Source organism: Equus przewalskii, chromosome 4 (genome assembly GCF_037783145.1).
Source record: "Equus przewalskii isolate Varuska chromosome 4, EquPr2, whole genome shotgun sequence".
Taxonomy (NCBI): domain Eukaryota; kingdom Metazoa; phylum Chordata; class Mammalia; order Perissodactyla; family Equidae; genus Equus; species Equus przewalskii.
The window spans coordinates 100,250,895-100,271,145 of NC_091834.1; the positions used below are offsets into that span (position 1 = coordinate 100,250,895).

At 41.8% G+C, this 20,251-nt stretch overlaps 1 protein-coding gene across 1 annotated transcript in view; it reads left to right on the forward strand.

Moving 5' to 3' along the window:
* The window catches only part of CNTNAP2 (contactin associated protein 2), a 1,871,069-nt gene that overhangs the window by 1,767,332 nt on the left and 83,486 nt on the right, over window positions 1–20,251 (forward strand). The window lies entirely within an intron of this gene.

The following is a 20,251-nucleotide window of genomic DNA, read 5'->3' on the forward strand; positions in this document are numbered from 1 at the left end:
TTTTGTGGGCCTAATTACTACTTTTTAAAACACTAAGTTTTTATAGATTTTTCTTACTATTAGTCATATGGATCAAAGCTTAAACATGTAAAAACCTTTGAGTTCTTTTTTTAATAGCAAGTTTATTTAATTAAAATTAATATTACATTAATAGCAAGGCAAGATACAAGTGGAGTCATGGTATTAATTTAAAACAAAGTGACCTAGTCTTGCAAATGACTTACTATCATGTGGTTTAATAGCTTGAAGATTTCATTTTACAGCCTTTTTTTTTTAAATTTAATTAGGTGACTCTATTTGTGTTTTTTTAGCAGTTTTAGGTTCACAGAAAAAATGAGGGGAAAGAACAGAATTCACATACCCTTTCACCCTTCCTCACACGCGTCCATAGTTTCCTCTGTTATTAACAACTTGCCACATGATAGCTATTTTTGGTGTTGGATACTCACCACAGCATAGAACACATGTTATAAATGAACAAATATTGATACAGTATTATTAAGTAAAGGCCGTAATTTACCTTAGGGTTCACTGTGTATTGTACATTCCACAGATTTGGACAAATGTATAATGACATGTATCCACCATTACAGTATTGCATAGGCTAATTTGACTACTCTGAAAATCCCTCATGTTCCAAATATTCTTCCATCCCCACTCCCGACCCCTGGCAGCCACTGATCTTTTTACTGTCTGCACATTTTTGCCTTTCCCAGAATGTCATATGGTTAGAATCATACAATATGTAGGCTTTTCAGATTGGCTTCTTTCACTTAGCAACATGCATTTAAAGCTCCTCCATGTCTTTTGGTGGCTTATTAGCTCATTTCTTTTATTGCTAGATAATATTGCAGCCTTATTTTGCTAAGGGGGAAAAAAAATAAAGACACTACATTTGAACAGCCATTATAGAAAAAAGGTGGAAGTCAATAAAGAAAAACAGTTGTTCAACTTTGCCCATAAATGTATAAACCTCACAGCTCCTTGACCAGTTACAGGAGTGGTAAGCTGGATGCCACCAATGAAGTGTTTTCATTTCATGCTTTGTGCTCTGTTGCCCATCCTTTCCTGACTTACGCTGATAATCATCTTAATCCCAAAGCAACTATTTTTAACAAATATGTATAAGTCCTTTTAAGATGACATACTGCTATTAAATTAAATTATGAGGGAAAAATTACACTAATAATTAAGTTGATTTTGCATATTCTGTGAGCCTATTCAGATTATGAGTTACTTAACAGTCCTTATCTATTTTTGAAAATCGTTGCCATCATTTCCCCTGCTTCCTTGCCAAAGAGTCAAGCATAGCCAATTCATTTGAGGTATCTGCAAAACCTTTCCATAAAAACTGAATACTTTTAGTGTTCAGAGAAATGACTCATAAGCCACAATTCAATTAAATTTAGCAAATATTTCTTGTACAACCATTAAATGCTTGAGGTTGGCATAGGGACCTGGTTTTAAACTTCCTGTTCATTTTATTTTGACTTTTTAATAAGAACAGTTTAAAATATCCTCTTGCACAACAAAAGAAGAAAAAAACCCAAGTTTGTGTATTGAATTTTGAAGACACGAGACAAGAGAGCTGAACTGAGAGTGAAGGGCTCTCTCTCTAGCATATCTGCCTCCCCTCCCACCCCTGGCTTGATTGCCCCAACCTTCTAGAGGTGTGGCATTTTCCACACCAGGCACCCAATAGGACCCCATCAGCTCAGCACTTGCAAAAAGTTAGTTGTGGGGCCAGCCCAGTGGCCTAGTGATTGGGTTCACAAGTTCGGATCCCAGGTGCAGACCTACACACCACCCATCAAGCCATGCTGTGGCAGTGTCCCACATACAAAATGGAGGAAGACTGGCACAGATGTTAGTTCAGGGCCAATCTTTCCCCACCAAAAAAAAAAGTAGGTGTCCCCAAGTCCCTAGGTCACTGTGCCTCTCAGAATTGTACTTAAAGAGCCGTCATGGGAAGATTTGGAGGAGAGACAATGACTCTTTTCTGGGAAGAGGTCAAGGGGACTAAAGAGTGGGAAGAAGGGGGTGGATGCTGACCCAGACTTGTGCTGTCAGGAGCAGAACCAGTCTGTTCTCTGCATGAGAGGTGACCTGAATGACAGGGCTGCATGTCACTAGGACTTGGAACAGGTACAGTCCTCATGAGAGTTTTCAAAACAGATTTCTACCCCCAGGGTGAACGAACAGATATTTGAAGCAGTCCTCTAGAAGTCTACAGCCAATAAATACATAGGTTGTTTTCACCCACTCGCATTCTCCCTAACTGAGAATAATACTCTGTTGCCTGTTAGATGCCTCTCACTTCTACTCATTCTTAGAAGCAAAATGACAAATTAAACCTTCACACACACACGCACCATGGGGAGGTGTAGACAACAGAATCACTCTCAGCAAACACAGTTAGCACCAAAACAGTCAGTCAGTCATTCTGCTGTCTGCCATGGGGTGCCTCACAGGACAGCCTCCATGGCCAAGTTGGGCCAAGGATGTTGGCTGGATGGACTATCTCACTTGTTCTCTTTACCAAGACGAGCTTCTTTACCAGAATAGGCACACCAGAGACAAATACTGGGCAGGAGGGCGGCGGGTGGCAGGTCCCTCCCTGTATGCACGTATGGTATCATCCTAGAAACATTTGATCATGATGAATCCACTTTCATATAAACATTTTAAAGCATACATTATTTTTTTCAAAGACATTTCTTCCTTTGTTAACAAACTAGGTTGTTTTTTAAGAAAACTTCTTTAATAATGATGAAAATTCAGGTGGCATTAATGAAAATTTGTAATATATGTTATAATCAGAAACTATTTTCAGTGTTATATGCAGAATATAAATGGATTTCTCTTCTTGATCAATAGAAAACATATGTTTAAATAGTCAAACATCCTAGGTTTTTTAAATTGCAACATAATTGAACAATATAATATTTTTATATATCTGGTCTTAGTATTTAAGGGGATAGAATATGAAAATTAAGCTTGACATAAAAAGTAGAGGAAAGAGCAAAACACAATTTTTAACTGAGATAAAACTATTTCTTGTTCTTAAAAAATCACCGTACATAGTTTTCAGCTTCACTTTTAGAAATCAGAGCCAGCCCTCTGTCACATGGTAGAGAAGAGAGACCACACAGAAAATCAAGCTGGTTATCTGCTCTATTCCTGTGCAGATTCTAACCCTAAAATATTTCTCTGTGATGCTTCCAAGAAAGAAAATAAATCTGCAAGACATTTTTTATTATTGGCAAAGCTCCCTGTATTTTGATTCCCATTGTGAAAGACAGAGAGAGGAAAACTAAATCCGACTTGCAAGGAGGAGAATTCTTACTCTCTTTCTTTGTGCTGTCATTTAAGAATGATTGTGATCAGATTTCAGACACTGCATTCCTCAGGTGTGAGCAACAGACAACACTCACACGTCCTGTCTTGCATGCAGATGGTGCCTGTACACTCGGTTATCACTGCGGATTCATTACAGAAGTGGTTCATTTCCCACTGTAATTGGGTCCCATTCTAGCCTTTTATGTCAAACCCATCAGTCAAACTGGCATTGAGGCTCTCTTCTCTGCGCATCCCTCCCCAAGTGCTCTCCTGCCTCTAAGTGCACGTGATCACTGTGTCAGCGTGCAGTGCCTTCCCATCTCTGAGGACCATCAATCGCTGAGGTTCAGGGAAACTTTTCCAGCAGACTTCTCAGGTTTAGACCCATGAGGGTATTATTTCTGTGGCTGCACAGAAGAGAATTATTCTCAGAAATGGCTTTTGTTGAAGATCAGCTTTGGCATTTCCTAAGTACCTTTTTTAGCTTCTTTTCATAAAATCGACAAGCACAGTCAGATTTTACACTTATATGAATGTAGGTCCTGGAACATAAGTATGCCGAAGGTGCTGGGTCCTATGGCGATGAGGATTTGAGACTCTCCAATATTTAGCGATCTCCACTGGATGCAGGGAGCTGTAGCTTGATAGTGAGAGGCCGTATTTAATCCAATAAAGACTGAATTAGAAAGGGGAGTTAACGGTAATAAAAGAAGTATACAAAAACTTTGAGTTGAGGTAGAAAATTCTAAAGATCAGAAGACCACCTAAAACCAGCCTTTGACATCTCAGAAGAAGCAGCACTTAATTTCATTTCACTCTATTGATTTCCATGGAGTGGTGCCCGGGGCAGTGAAGAAAATGTCAACAGCAGTCATGTTAACATTTCATGTTTTAGCCCTAGAAGAAAAGAAAACAACGTGTCCCCAGTTGGTACTAGCTAGGACCAGGAAAACGCAGATGAAAAGTTGTTTTCTTGCAAAAGACAGGTTTTCACAAAAGGAATTTTTCAAAATTCTGTAATTAAGAGAGTTGAGAAGGAAGATTTTTTTGTGTCTTCTTGCCCAGGGGGACAAAGGATGAGTACCGATTGAGCTAACAGTGTAAAATGAAGTTTGCTGAATGTTGTGGACCAGGAAGAACCTGCTAGAGTTCTTGTTTTTAAGCCAATTTATTTAGATTAATTATGGACACAGTGTAGAAAATCCGAATTTCTACAAGTTCTACATGTCATGTGAAGTCCCAGATGGGTTAAAGCTGATGGGTTTTAACTGATGAAAACATGTGCTTCCGATTAAAACTATGTTTGCAGTGATAAGTTTGGATGCCACAGCTCCGGTGGTTAGCACGTTGAAGACACCAGCACAGCTTAGGTGACAACTAGTTCCGAAAAGAAAGAGGAAGCAAACTTCAAGTGCCTCAAGCCTGGAGAAGGGAGAGCACGGTGGTTATCAAGGTCGTGTCAGTCACTGGTATTGCTCTGCCTTTGGAGACTGTCCACTGGGGAGCTGCAACCTCGTAGGAGGATGAGCCAGCTGGTGAAGCCGAGGACCCTGCAGGACACTCCAGCCACCACCTACAGGCCAAACATTTAGTGGATGGACCAGAGAAAACAACCTAGCTGCTTTCCCATCCCTTCCGTGGACCCCACCATCTAGTGTCAGTGACTATGTCTACACTACCCTAGGACCCCCTCTTTGGTTGATATGAGCCGTGGAACAGATGGAACATGCTGGGCTAGCAAGTGGCAGATGGCTGTAGTTGCCTGAGCCATCTACGCTGGCAAATTTTCTTTTCATTTGCATAAAATTTCTCCCAAATTCTGGCATGAGTAGAGACTTTTTGATGGGGCACAGTTGTATGGTCACCACAATTGACATAAATATTTAAGAAAAAGCGATGGAAATCTGCCAACTGAACTTGAATCAATTGTTCTAGTACCTTATTTTTCTTTACAACTCTTCACCACCGTCTCAATACACACACGTGTGTACATACACCCACAGACTTGCACAAACACAAACCTGTCTGGTATTTTCCTCTGTGACATTGAAGGCAGCATAAAGTGGTGGGGGAGAAAATTGCAGTATTAGAGTTAGATAGAACTTAGTTTGACTTGCAAATCAGCTGCCTTATAGCACGATGACTGCTGGCGTATGGCTGTGTGTCTTGAGTTTCAGGGGCTTGTTATCAAATTAGTGGTAGTAAACGTAAAGCACTTGGCACAGGAGGTGGTCAAAGCTACTCAATGAACTGAGGATGAAGAAGGAAATGGGTTGGGAAGTGGCCTGAAGCCAGTCTCAGAAACGCTTGATTAACCTCGAGACACAGTCTCCCAGATTTCATCCAAAAGTCCAAAGCGTTACTGGCAAGTGGATGAGGATCCCCAACTCCCATTTTTCATCCTCTTGTTCCTGCTACATTCTAAAAAAGCCTAAAGGTGGCCTAGACATTTGTGAAAGAGAGAAAGGCACAGCTTGAACATGACTGAAGGTTGTGTGACATTTAGGATTCTCCATGCTTTCAAGCTTCGCTTGTAGGGTCTAAGCTCCTTTGATCCAGAAAGTGAAGGAAACAGCAGAGGTGTTGCCCACTGTTCTAGGCCTATGCCGGGCCTCACGGGCCCCAAAGCACCTAACAGGCTACTCACCCCTGGCCTGTCTCTCTGTTCTCAGAGGCACACTGGTACCCAGCCCTGCAAAAAGGCATAGCAAAAATTTAAGTCAAAAAAAGTTATTGTTTTTTATTCACTTGTTCAAAGTATACTCATTAAGCATCTATATAGTTAAACATCATTAAGCTCAAACATTATTAAGCTTAATAGTTAAGCTAGGAAGATGAACTCACTTTCTGATTAGCAGTTTTGGTAAACAATAGAGCTCTTGTAACAATATTGAATTAATTAAAAATTGGAGAATTCTAAAAAATGGGCAGGGAACTTGAACAGACATTTCTCCAAAGAAGATATATGGCTGGCCAATAGGCACATGAAAAGATGCTCACCATCACTGATCATCAGGGAAATGCAAATCAAAACTACACTAAGATATCACCTTACACCTGTTAGAATGGCTAAAATAACCAAAACAAAAAATCACAAATGTTGGAGAGGTTGTGGAGACAAAGGAACCCTCATACACTGCTGGTGGGAATGCAAACTGGTGCAGCCACTATGGAAAACAGTATGGAGATTCCTCAAAAAATTAAAAATAGAAATGCCATATCACCCAGCCAGCCCACTACTGGGTATCTATCCAAAGAACTTGAAATCAGCAATTCAAAAAGATCCATGCACCCCTATGTTCATTGCAGCATTATTCACAATAGCCAAGACATGGAAGCAACCTAAGTGCCCATCAACTGGTGATTGGATAAAGAAGATGTGGTGTATATATACAATGGAATACTACTCAGCCATAAAAAAAAGATAAAATCATCCCATTCACAACAACATGGATGGTCCCTGAGGGAATTACGTTAAGTAAAATAAGCCAGATAGAGAAAGACAATTTCTGTAAGACTCCACTCATATGCGGAAATTAAACACGTGGATAAAGAGAACAGATTAGTGGTTACCAGGGGAAAGGGGGTAGGGGGTGGGCACAAAGGGTGAAGTGGTACACCTACAATATGACTGACAAATAATAATGCACAACTGAAATTTCACAAGGTTATAAACTATCATAACCTCCATAAAAAGTAAAAAAAAAAAAATGGAGAATTCTATATAGATCAATCATCCTTCCTTTTACAGAGAGAAGAAGCAAACTTTGTTTGACAAAAATAGTTTAGGCATAAAAGACATCTTAACACTTTCATTATTCTTTGTTTGGAGACTGAACCTGGGAAAGGCCAAATCAAGAATAGTTACTAGAGGAGAAAAGATATAAGTTACAAGCATCTAAAGACAAGATGTGTTTATAGGCAAATTGTAGAAAAAGAACACCATGAAAAAGCAACAATGGTTATTATGACTTAATTTTTTTCAAAAGTAAAGACCCTTTTCAAAAATGATTTACGAATATGTGAAAAAGAGACAGACTATGTTGGTGACAACAAGGAGCTTCTGCTTTTTTGGGCACAGAATAATTTAATCATTTTACAGATGGAAGACTCAAATTTTAATTTTATGCCTTTGTATATTATTCATGTTACCATCTTCATGAGTTATGAATATATCTTTATAAATATGTAGTTAGGCACTCATAGATACATACATACTCATATAGATAATAAATTTAAAGTTTTTAACTATAGCTTTAAAATATTCTTTATCAGTATATTAAATAAAACTATATATATATCATATTAACTTTGCCAACTTGATTAACTGTAATAACTTTTTTAAATAAAAAAATCATCTATCTTATATATCAATTCATATTTCACTATAATTATTATATCTAGTATAATCAACCTTGTATATTATCATATTTAATCAATGTAACTAACTTTTCTTTTCTCCAGACATAAGAGAATTCTAGAGGACAGAAAACAAAGAATTGCTTAGCAATTTCTTTGCTTTATGAACACTCGTTTCATATTGTTTTAGCGAATTTGAGGTGGCAAAAGTAAACACATATCATATCATTCAAAAGTATTTGCATATTTTGTTAATCTATTGCCATTCTAAGAAATAAGGGCAAATCAAAATTATGTTTAGTTACTAGCATTTATTTTGTATCTGTTTCATTCTTGTAAATTGTCTAGTATCAAAGGTTATTAATTAATTGACTTAACCATATGTCTAAGGTCTTAAAGTTAGTTAAGGATCAAAAAATTATAATTTTTGCTAACATAATGAATCCTTCTGACATTGAGCATTTAAAAATTTCTCAAAATTAAACACTTCGAAAATCCATTATTACCTTTTCACTTACTTGAATACAATTATGTGTGTGTGTGTGTGTGTGTGTGTGTGTGTATTTTAAATAAGTTATAAAAACAGTGATGATTTATTTAACTCATAAAAACAATACAGGAGATGGAGAAACTTTAAATCATAAGAAATTTAACCTTGGTCTTGTACAAACCAAATTATTGTGCTGATCTTATTTGTATATGGTAAACTAAATTTTAAAGACTCTAAATCATGCTCAAGGCCCTTCTTTTATCCTGGAACTGAGGCCTTTTCGTCTTATCATGTAATTATAGTAACAAAGGCTATTTCGTAAATATGACTTTCAGTGTCCACAAAAGAAACACAAATAGTTTATATTTTTTCTTTCCGGCTTTTAGACATTTTTGACAGCTAATCTGGAATAGAAATTCTTAAAGTGCACGCATAATGACAGGATGATTATTTCAATCAATTAACTTTTAAAGTTTAAAGTTAAAGAGAGCAAAAGAAGGAGAGAGAAATAGAAAAAAGAAGTGAGAGGGCCCACTCATGCAGTTAGCCCTGTAAAGATATCATTCCTCTGCAAGAAGAAGGGGTAAAGTTTAGATTCAGGAAAAGCCATTTTGACAAATGTGGACACACGAAAGATAGTTGTTACAACTGGTTTAAATAGCTATTTGGGCCTTGAAAGTTTTACTAAGCAACATATTTAAAAGCCAGCATTTGTCAATCCTCATGGTGCAGAAAGGTAGGAGGGAGGTCTACGGCAAACAAAATGCTCTGTTTCTTTTAGGCGGACAAGGTAAGCTCCTGTTGACTGCTTCTTCCCTCTGTGTTCCAAGGCACCTCTCAAATGAACAATCTTGTTCATGTCAAAAGTTCCAATTCAAAATTAGGCCTGGTGAAACTGTGCTGGTTAGAGAAATAAGCCTATGAGATAAGATGAGGTGAGAAGGCAGCTGTTTATTCCAGAGGAAATGCATGGTTTTAGATCAATAAGACACCATGAGAACTGCAGTGGTCCCCAGGGATGGGGCTGGTGCAGCCTCCTGTCTTCAGACTTGGACCAAAGCCCAGTCAGCACCGATCGGTGCCAGGCGGCAACCCGCTGATTCCTGGAAGACTAATCTAAGCAAGGCCATTCTCAGGGACACAGAGACAGGACTAATGAAATGGTGACCCAAGTCAGTTTCCCTGGAGACCTTCTGAACTCCTCGGCCCCAGAGCTGGCTCAAGAGCAGCCTGAACTTGCTTAGGCCCATCTTCTCCCTGAAGACTTTTTCCTCTTATAGACAAAGGCCACTCAAGACAAGCAGACGGACCGTGAGAACAGATACTAGAAGGCTAGAAAAGGGTTTCAGCCAAGAACAATCAAAATTTGATGAGATAATCAAAAAGTCATTGATAGCCTTAGTCCGGGGGGTTGGGGGGTGGGGGATGGTGGGGTGGAGACAACCACAAAGAAAGCAAGCAAGGAAGATGGAAGGAGGGAGGGAAGGAAAACTCCTAAAATGGAGGGGCCTCAATGAAATATTGGAGCTCAGCTCAGCATGAACTTCCTTCAAGCCATGGATGGTGTGGTACTTTAAACAGCTGCAGACACCAAGGGCCTCAAATACACCCACAAAAATTAATGCGTTGGGGGTTCACTGTGCAAGGTGTTAAGGCTCTCAGATGAACAATGACAGAACCTCCACTCCGTAGATACATTACAGCCACTGACCGCTAGGAACCCATCTGAACTAGAACAAATGTGGGTTTATTGACTCTCGGAGGCAGGCAGTCGAGGGGCGTCTTGGAGGGTGTGGAAAGAACTCTTTACAGGGCTGGGGTTTGTGTTTGGTGTTTGGGGGAGGGCTCAAAGAAGCAGGAGTTTGCTGGGATTGGATGCTGTGAGGAAGCAGGAGTAATTCTGTGATCGGGTGTCAATATTTTTATCTAGAAGGTACTAGGAACGAAGCTGGCGGAAAGCTGTAGTTGGCAAAAAAGGAGCAGTTACATGTATTAGGAAAGGGGTATGTTTGTTCATTTTGCAGTGTGGACATTTCTTCTGTCTGTGCTGAGACATGGCTATGGGGTGACCTCATCTTTGCCCCAGCCTCAAGGTCACAGAATGACCTTGCCTGAGGTGTTGTGTGAAATGGTTTCTGTTCAACAGAACCCCATGACCTGGCCGAGATGCCCACTCAGCCCCCAGCTACCCAGGGCTGCTTCTTTCTTTCTCATTGGAGATCAAGGATTGGAGGACGACGCTTACAAGATGACCCAAGGAAAATTAAACACATTAAAATCACCAGAGGAAAATTAATCACTGACAGGATCACCAAAGGAAAATTAAACAAATTAAAAAAAGAAAAAACTCCAGGAAAAACAAAAGCTGCAGAAAAGGAAAAGCAATCATAGCAAACAATATGACTTAGCTGTAAATGGCATTTACATGTTCTTAATAATATGAAAACTAAATATTGATCTAAGTAAAATTACAACCTCCCTGTTTTGGAACCAATAGTGCTTGGCGATGGGGGCGGGGTGGGGGGCGGGGAGCTGAGAGTAAAAGAGAGCTGAGTCCTCGCCTTCCATATGGGAAAGTCAGCAGAGAATACCTAAAAATGAATCATGAAACTGTAATATCACTGCGTCATTTCGAGATATGGAGATAAATTTTAAATCAGCCTAAAAGGGTTGAAAGTGATTCCAGGGAGACGAAGTCGGATGGCAGAGCATAGAAAACTGTGGCTATTCTAACAATCCTTGAAGAATTATTTGTTTAAACTTTTTTAAGAAATATTTTTAAAAGAATGAGTAGAAGTAGCCAAACAAAGAAAGAGGAAAAGCAAGGGAAAGGGAACAGAGCTGGAGCAGGGCGCGGGGCCCCGGGGAAGTAAAGGAAGCCGGAAGCCGTTTGATTGGCCCTCACTAAGGAGGAGGAGGAGGAAGAAGAGGAGGAGCAAGTGTGGGCTGAGCCAACTCAGACCACCTGCCTTTCCACCCAGGATACAAGGTACTTTGGGTGACCACGTGTTTCTGTATCGTTCATAGTGGCACAGGGACGCCATCAACATTTTTTTCTGACTGAGCACTGTGGGAGCACCACGGTGCGACCTTCAGCACTTCCCTTCCCTCGGGCCTCAGTTCCTCCCTCCTGCCACCAGCCTAACCGCTGTCCCAGCCTGCCTTCCCCTCCGAAATTATTTCACAGATCAAAAGAAATATCGGATGTAAGGCATGATTTGAAAGTTTAATGTGCCCTAGAAATGCACGGCATGATTATTATCTTTGCCCAGTAATTTTTCAGCCTAACAAGCTGCTGAGAAAATGTTGTGAACAGCAGGCAGGGGAATATTTTTCCATTCATTAACTAAGAAAAAAGATTTAAACACATTGGGGAAAGCTAGCACTAAATAATAATAGCCACCAAAGGAACCGATGTGATGCTGCCTGTAGACTGATGTGAGGAGGTAGAAAAATCTCCCCTAAAGTGAATGTTCGTACTGAAAGAACCGTGTCCTTGAATTACCTTGAGAGGACTGGGCGGGCATAAAGGGTTTTTTCAAAGACGCGCATCTTTAGAGAAAGGATGCAAAGAAGTGGAAAAGGAAAAGCTGCTCCTACTGTTTTTGCTGAATTGTTCTCGTTCTCTAATGCAGCAGGAGAAGTGCTAAGTGAGATTTGCCAAAGGCAACCCTTGACTGTGGAGTTTTAAAAACCTTATAGTGTCATTATGTGGCCATGTTCCAAGGATTCCCAGGGAACAGCCTTCCTTTAGGGAGAAATGAAGTTCTGGATCAGATTTCTACTCTCTGCAAAGTATGTAGAGACATGGGAGGGGAGAGAAATGCACAAGTAAAAAGAAAATCCATAGTTTTCTGGTAGTTGTGTATTCTGATTAGGTATCGATCACATTTGGAGAGCGTCGGTATATTCGTTGAATTACAGAATGGAGGGTCTTTTGTTTCGCAGGTTTAAATCTTCTCTCCCCAATAAGATTGAGGGGCTAACTAGCACTATCATCGCCATCAAACGCTTTTTGCCTGAATTTCTACTCTGTGGAGGATACTATCTCAGGCAGGGAAAAAAAATCATTAGAAGACTATGGGACCTACAATTATCTCTAAATAAAAGAGTAATCCCTGCACAAAAAAAAAAAAAAAAAAAAACAGAAAAAAACTGTGGGCTGTTTGTATGACAGTGTTCATAGCAGCGCTATTCCCAATAGCCGAAAGGTGGAAACAACCCAAATGTCATCAGCAGATGAGTGGATAAGCAAAAGGTGATATATCCGTATAATGGAATACCATTCAGCCTTAAAAGGAAGAAAATTCTGACACATGTTATAGCATGGATGGACCTTGAAAATGTTCTGCTAAGTGAAATAAACCACACACAAAAAGCCAAATATTAAACGAGATACCTAGAGTAGTGAAATTCATAGAAACAAAGTAGAATGGTAGTTGCCAGGAGTGGGGGGAGGGAGGGGAGAATAGAGAATTAGTGTTTAATGGGGACAGAGATTCAGTTTGGGAAGATGAAAAAGCTCTGGAGGTGGAAGGTGGTGATGGTTGCACAACAGTGTGAAGATCCTTAGTGCCACTGAACTATACACTTAAAAATGGTTAAAATGGTAAATTTCCTTATGTATATTTTACCACAATTAAAAAAAAGATCATGGGCAAATCGTTTTCCTCCTCTGGGCCTCGGTGACATCACCTGTGAAATAAACGTGTTGGAACAATGGTCTCCGAGGAAACATTCAACTCTGCAAGTCTGTGTGTCTCAAACACTCCCTCCATGCTTACCAAGTATAGCACCAAGCTGGGGAGATGAGATGCGTTCGCAAAACGTAAAATAGTACAAGTTAATTTTCTAAGTGGCCCATTAGTGATAAAGAAAGGAATATGTGCCCCTCAGAGGAAGGACAGAGCGGAAATGTGGAGGCCAGCTTTGTGGAGATAGAACTAGTCAACGTCCATTTTTAAAAGCCTCAAACTTGGACTTGGGTTCCATGCTGGTGGAATGGTACCAGCACAGGTGAGCGGGCCTTACCACACGGGGTCCATGGAGCAGCAAGGAGACGGGCTTGGTGGTGGTAGAAGGTCCCCGTGTGCAGGCGCTGTGGGGAAACATGGAGACGATCTGTGGGAGCTTTGAGGAACTCCATATGGACAGAGAAGACGAAAGACCTGGCCCACCCACTACCAGCTGTGTGGCCCTGGTGAGTAACTTGGGCCTCAGTTTCTGCTTCATGACGCCAGGACTTCCTCCTCTGCAAAATGAACTCATAGACCAGCTGATCTTGCCCTGCCTGCTCTACAGCTCCAGGATTCTGTCTACCATCAGTCAGCAAACGTGTATGGGAATTCCCACTGCCAGGCCCCGTGCTGGACACTGGGACTCCAGCAGTGATGGGCCCAGAACCTGCCTTCCTACAGCTGCTTTCTTAAGGGCAGCAGCTAATCAAGCAGGCCAAAGAATAGACAAAGGATGCTGAAAGAAATCCATCTGTGATCATGTTTATAATGAATTAAACTGAGAATGCTTCTAAGGGCAGTGAGACCAGGGGGGGAACTTTGCAAAAGTTCAGGTACAGATTAAGACCTTGAACTTGGTGAGGGGAGGAGAAAATGAAATGGAGAGTATAGCTGCGTGGACTCTAGAACCGTATGGATATTGAAGCTCACGCTGTAGGACTCTGTGCTTGCACCTTCCCTTGCGCTGCCCCAATTCAGCCTCCCAGCGCTGGCTTTCCTTCTATCAGTTTCTCCCGTGCACTTGGAATCCTCTGTCCTGTGGCTATTGAGTCCCCGTACACCCTCAACATACAGAAAATTCCCACCGCTGAAATTGCACTTGGTTCTAAGGAAGAGTTTCCCTCGAGCTCATAAATGGAAGTGGTTCAGCTTCCAGGGAGAGAACGGAAGGTACATTGGTGTTTTTCCGCTTTCCAGTAAGACTTCCCCATAGTTATTCCTCTGCTGCGATCTAAAAAGACCTCCTCGGGGCTGGCCCCATGGCTGAGTGATTAAGTTCGCGCGCTCTCCTGCAGGCAGCCCACTGTTTTGTTGGTTTGAATCCTGGGGGCGGACATGGCACTGCCCATCAAACCACGCTGAGGCAGCGTCCCACATGCCACAACTAGAAGGACCCACAATGAAGAATATACAGCTATGTACCGGGGGGCTTTGGGGAGAAAAAGGAAAAAAATAAAATCTTTAAAAAAAAAAAAAAAAAAACCTCCTCGTTTGACTCTCCTGCCATCTGGCACTAACTCACTCTACCCGCCCTTATCACTGTCATATTCTTCTAATTGTTCTCTGCATTCTCGGAGGACCTTGAAACCTGCTCAGTCTTTTCTCTACCCCACAGCCCCCACCATCAGGACAATTTCTCCGTGTCGGCCTCACGTGGGCCTTCCCCATGGACTCTCCTCTCTCTTCCCATCACCACGCTGTTGCATTCCTTGGATGGCTGTTCCATGCTTTTACTATTCTTCTGAGCCCCGTATCCCACAGTTGCCCCCTCACTTCACCAGACTGCGTCACCTGCTTCTTCTCACAGGAGTAAAAGCCGCCATCCAGAAACTCATTGGACAGTTTTCATCTTGCACCTCTATGTACCATTTTCTACTCTATCCTCAGATGGAGGAAGCTCGTTTCCTCCCCTGTCCTCCAGGACTTCTTTCCATCAGTTATTCCCTCTGCATCCTATACCCCTGTTGGCTCTTTCTCCTCAGCACACAACACGTCCCAGTTTCTCTCCAGACTCCAGACCTATTTCTAATTACTGCCTTCTGCCCCCTGATACACTAATTTTATGGGAACTGTCTATGCTTTGTCACTTCCCTGTCACTCCTCAGTCCCTCACAATATTTTCTTTCCCCCATCACTCCACTAAAATTGCCCTCACTGAGGCAGCCGATGACCTTACAATTACTAAACCAAATGAATACCTTTCTTTGCCTCTCCTCAGCACTGGATTCTGTGTACCCCAGGGCCACCACGTTGGATGACTTCAGGGAGCACTACCCACATAGACAGATCGGATTGGTGCCCCAGGAGTTGTGCACTGTGTGAACTCCGGTTGAACCTCCATCCTTCTGGAAAGCTTCTCCTTGGCCTTCTGTCATACTTCTCTTCCCTGGTTTCTCCACATCTCTTGGACTGCCCTTTCCTAGTCTCTGTCCAGAGTCCTCTTCCTCTGCCCACACTTAAGTCTGGTCTGGCCTTAGATTTCTTCTCTTTCGCTCTGGACAATACCCTGGGAAAGCACATCCACCAATGGCCTCGGCCACCTCCTGTTGTCCCTGCACACTGAAACCTCTTCAGTCCGTGCCTCAGTGCTGACCTCTCTCCTGAATTCAAAACCACCATCCAGAACCATCTCATCTTCTTAAATCCACAGATGCGAACTTTCCACATTCTCATAACAACCAAAATGGAAATTTTCTTTCTCTCCTGAACCTCCACTCCTCCAAATTTACCTCCAAGTCCCTTGTCACCCAGGTCAGAAACCTGAGTGGCATCCTGGAAAGTAAGTGGTGGGTAGAGTTATGAAGACACAGGCTGTGTTGTCAGACACACCAGAACTCAAGCACAGAGCTGCCACTTACTCCAGTATGACCTCGGAAAGGTCACTTAATCTCTCTGGTCTATTCCCTCGTCCGTGAGGTGAGGAAATAGGGCCTACCTTGTACAGTTCTTAAAGGTCTTTTTTTTTTTTAAAGATTGGCCCTGAGCTAACATCTGTTTCCAACCTTCTTCATTTTTTTTTTCTTCTTCTCTCCAAAGCCCCTCAGCACATAGTTGTATATTCTAGTCGTAGGTCCTTCTGGCTCTACTATGTGGGACGCCGCCTCAGCGTGGCCTGATGAGCAGTGCCATGTCCGCACCCAGGATCTGAACCAGTGAAGCCCTGGGCTGCCGAAGCGGAGCCCACAAACTTAACCACTCGGCCCCGGGGCCGGCCCCCAGAGGTCTCGTAAAGATTAAGTGAGATGCGCGTATAGAAGACCTAACTCCGGTCATATGACAAACAAAGCGCTTGATACGTGGTGATCTCCTTACCCTCATTCGCAACACACCACCAGTCAGCAAGGCCAGTCGAGTTCGGCTCTGTAACAGTGCTTGAATCTATCCCATCTTCTCATTCCCAGGGCCAGTGTACAAATTCAGAAGATCCTGATTTCTTACTGGATTACTGTAATAGCCTGTTGATTAATCTCTCCTCCTCTGGTCCTATACCTCTCTATCACATTCTCCACGCTGCTGTTAGGGTAATTTTTCTAAAACACGAATCTGACCCTATCACTTCTCTGCATTAAATTCATTGCCCTCAATTTAAAGTACAAAGTCCTTAAAATGGCAGTCCAAGTTCTGGCCCCTGCCCTCTTCTGCATCCCCCCAACAATTTTCTATGCTTCGGCCATATCAGATTATCTTCATGATCTAAGTGTCACCTCCTCTGGAAACCCTCCATAGCCCTCTAGGTTTAGACAATGCTTTTTATCTCATTCCTGTAGCGCCGTGACCAAACATTTAGCACAGCATTGTGGATTATAGACTGTCGGTTCCTTACAGGAAGTGCCCGTGTCCTCACGTCTCCATCCCTTGCAGTATTCAGTATGAGTCTTTGCGTGTGGTAGACACTCAGTACATGTTGGTAAATAAATGAGCGAGTGAATGATGAATGAATATGCACTTGGATGGATAAAAAAACAGAATGATAAAGAAAATAGGAAAATGGATGAAGATAGAAATGTTGAGATTGTGAGCTTGGAATGTCAGAGATGTTTCTCCCTCGTCAGTTGTTCATGTAACTTCATCAGTAAGTGCTAATCAAAATATTCTGTCCCAAGGCCACTGACTGTTTTTCTCAAGTGTCCTCCCTGTGTTTGATTATGCTGTTCCTCCTGCATAAGTCGTTGTCTTCCTTCTAACTATGCAAACCCTACTCATTCTTTAAGGCCCATTTCAAGATTCACCTCTCCCAAACAGCCTTCCTAGAAAACGTCAGGCCTTTTGCCTGAGCTGGCTTCCCAGGACTCACCTTTTGCCTGCCAGGCCTACAAGGCTGCATTGAATAATGTAAATAATATGGTCTTTATGGCAAGTTGGAGCGGGGTTTTAATCCAACTCCAGTCTTTATAAACCATGTGGGCTTGGCCAAGTCCCTTAGCCACTCCGAGTTTTGGTTTCCCAATCTGGTTTGTTCAAATGAGGATAACAAAACACGTCTTTCTGGAATGTGGTGAGGATTGAAGGAATAATGTCGTATAGCACAAGACATATGGTGGCCATTTGACAAATGTGAGTTTTCTTTCTGGTGTTTCTTGCCTGTGCACTTCTCTGGAACTTTCCTCTTCCTTGCTGGACCTAAGTGCGGGCCAGACCTCTCTCAGCCAAACTCTTGGTCCTGACATTTTCTAGGCAGGTCTACCCTGCATCTCTCTAAACCATAATGCCAAAGGCTGCAATAATGGCTCAACCTCATAGGTTTCATATCATTATGCACTTGGAAGAAACATTTGCATGTTTCTTGCATTATTTGCAAGTTTTCCTCAGTTTTGGTTGTTGAGTTACTGGTAGATATTAATGAGCAGACCAAATCAGATGTATCAGGGAGTACATGGACTGTTTGATTCCAAATACTTGACTGAACACTGGGACGGTCCCTCATATTAATTGTAAATATGAGGCCAATGAGCTCACAGTTAGAGATAATAGGTGGTCTATTGATTGATCCATTTTTCCATAGGGACAACTCTGTATAGCACAACTCTGTATGTGCTGAGAGAGTGAACTCAGCATCAGTAGACTGTAATTCGAATTCAGACTCTACCGCCGGCCGTGGAATTTGGGCAAAATCTTAATGTCTGGTATTAAATCTCTGTGGATAGAAATCCAAGCCTTATTCTTCAACCATGATTCGTGGACCTTCAGCCACGCCCCATACTACCGCCTCCGTACTTAGGCTCTCCAACTGCAAACACCTCCCCTCTTCTCTCCAACCACCCACGTAGTGGGGGCCCAGCCTCCAGTTCCCACACTGGAGTCCACCTCCTGCCATAGCCACTCCTAACTCCTGGAGCATGTGTCGCCTCAACCACTCATGCTATCACCTGACCCTTTGTGGCCCTTCTCTGTTATTTAACAAGTTCATGTGTACCTGTCATGTCTTCCCAGCACGTTGTCATCTTAGCCATCTTTCTGTTCTCCACCTGGGTTCAGGCACATAGTAGGTATTTAATAAATACTTGCTGAATACACTTAAGTGACACAGCCAGGCAGAGAAGGGGAGGTGGACAGCCAACACACTGAGAACTGGAAGGAAGAGCATCCTCGTACAGGAGCGTGGAGAGCTGGCCAGCTGACTCAGCATGCATGAGTCCCACTGGACCTGTAAGCTTCAGTGATTGGCACTGTTGCAACTTAGATTTCTGCTGAGTAGGGTCATAAATATTAACCTGAGAACATAACAGTGAGAATGACTCCTTGTTTTTCACATCCCAGACTCAAGATCAGAAATACTTTCCACCACATCTAGAGTATAATAGCAATATATTATGGGGCCTTGTGCATATAAGAAAAGCACATTTTCTGGAATGTGTCCCTGTTGTTTATCTTAAAGGAGCAGATAGAAAATGACCTTTGAGATTGCTGGGTCAAAACCCAAAGTGCTACTGAATTGGAAACCTGTCTAATGGCTGAGACAGCTTACCTCCAGATGAATTATGGATGCTTTACCATTTCAAGATTGCATTAGGAAGGAAGCGTGTCACCAACTGTGGTCAAGGGATGGAATGTGAGTCTGGGCCGCACCCTTTTAAAATAAATAAATTGAGGTTTGAAGAAAATTAGAGATCACTTTTGGTTGAGTAAAATAAAATCTGTTTAGCTAATTCTTTGCAGTTGTAGATTGCCTGGGAATCTACAAATCTGCAACCTCCCTTCCCCAAATACATTCAGAATATAGAAGAGAACTCATTTAAAACCTAGTGCTTGCCTTCTTGCCTTGGTTTCTAACCAAAACTAAAAATAAAAAGTCAAAAGAGAGGAAGATTGACTCAAAGAAAGAAGTAAATAAGATGTCCAAAAACCAAGAGATGACGAAAAGGAATTTCTTTGACATTTTTGTCATTGCCCTGGAAAAGATTGTCTGGAACCTCTAATGATTCGTTTTAAAACTCTTTTTGCTTAGCTTTTATTTTGTAATCAAAGTAATACAATCATCTTGTGTAAAGTGTCGAATAGTTCTATGTGAGCTATTAGGAAAAGCAGTCACCCATTTTCAGACTTTTTTGGCTGCTTCTCGTGTTTCTCTCCAAACCTCTAAAGACATCGATTTGATACTCAAGGGGTCAGCACGCTTTTCCAGTAAAGAGTATAATAATGAATATTTTAGGCTTTGAGGACTGTATGTCTCTGTTGCAGTTTCTCGGCTCTGCTGTTGTAGCGTGAAAATGGCCCTGGACAGTCTGTAAACAAATGGGCGGGGCTGTGTTCCAATACGACTTTACAAACACAGGTGGCTGGCCAACCCCTGGGTGCTCCGTGAATCTCTGCTCTTAGTCAGTCAACTATTACCTGAATTCTTTCTGTGAAAGATGAGGATTAGGCTCTTTTACAGCCGACAGCTCCCCTCCTCGGGGCCGTCCCTCCGCAGGCTTCCTGGGTATCACCCTTTCAATAGGATGGTTTACTAACTTCGGTAAGACCAGTGTGCGGTGTTTACATGATCACAACTTCATGCGTGCTATTCATAGCTGAACCATATAATAGGATTACTTTTCCTTTCTTGAACAATATTTTATTTTCCTTGGAGGTAAAAATTATCTCACTTTTCCATTTGTTTAATTTTCTATAACTTGATGATGAATTCAAACTCAGATTCTCTCCCAATTTTTAAAACCTTCTCTCAGTGCTTTCACACATATAAGATAGTCTCTGCATTTCATTTCCTTAGAGACCTCTATTCCAGAGCATTCTGACTGGAGAGAACAGTTGTCATCCTTGCATTTCCCTTCTCCATCATCATCATAGAGATCCTCTTGGCCTCTCAGTTGTTAGAGCCCCTCTTATC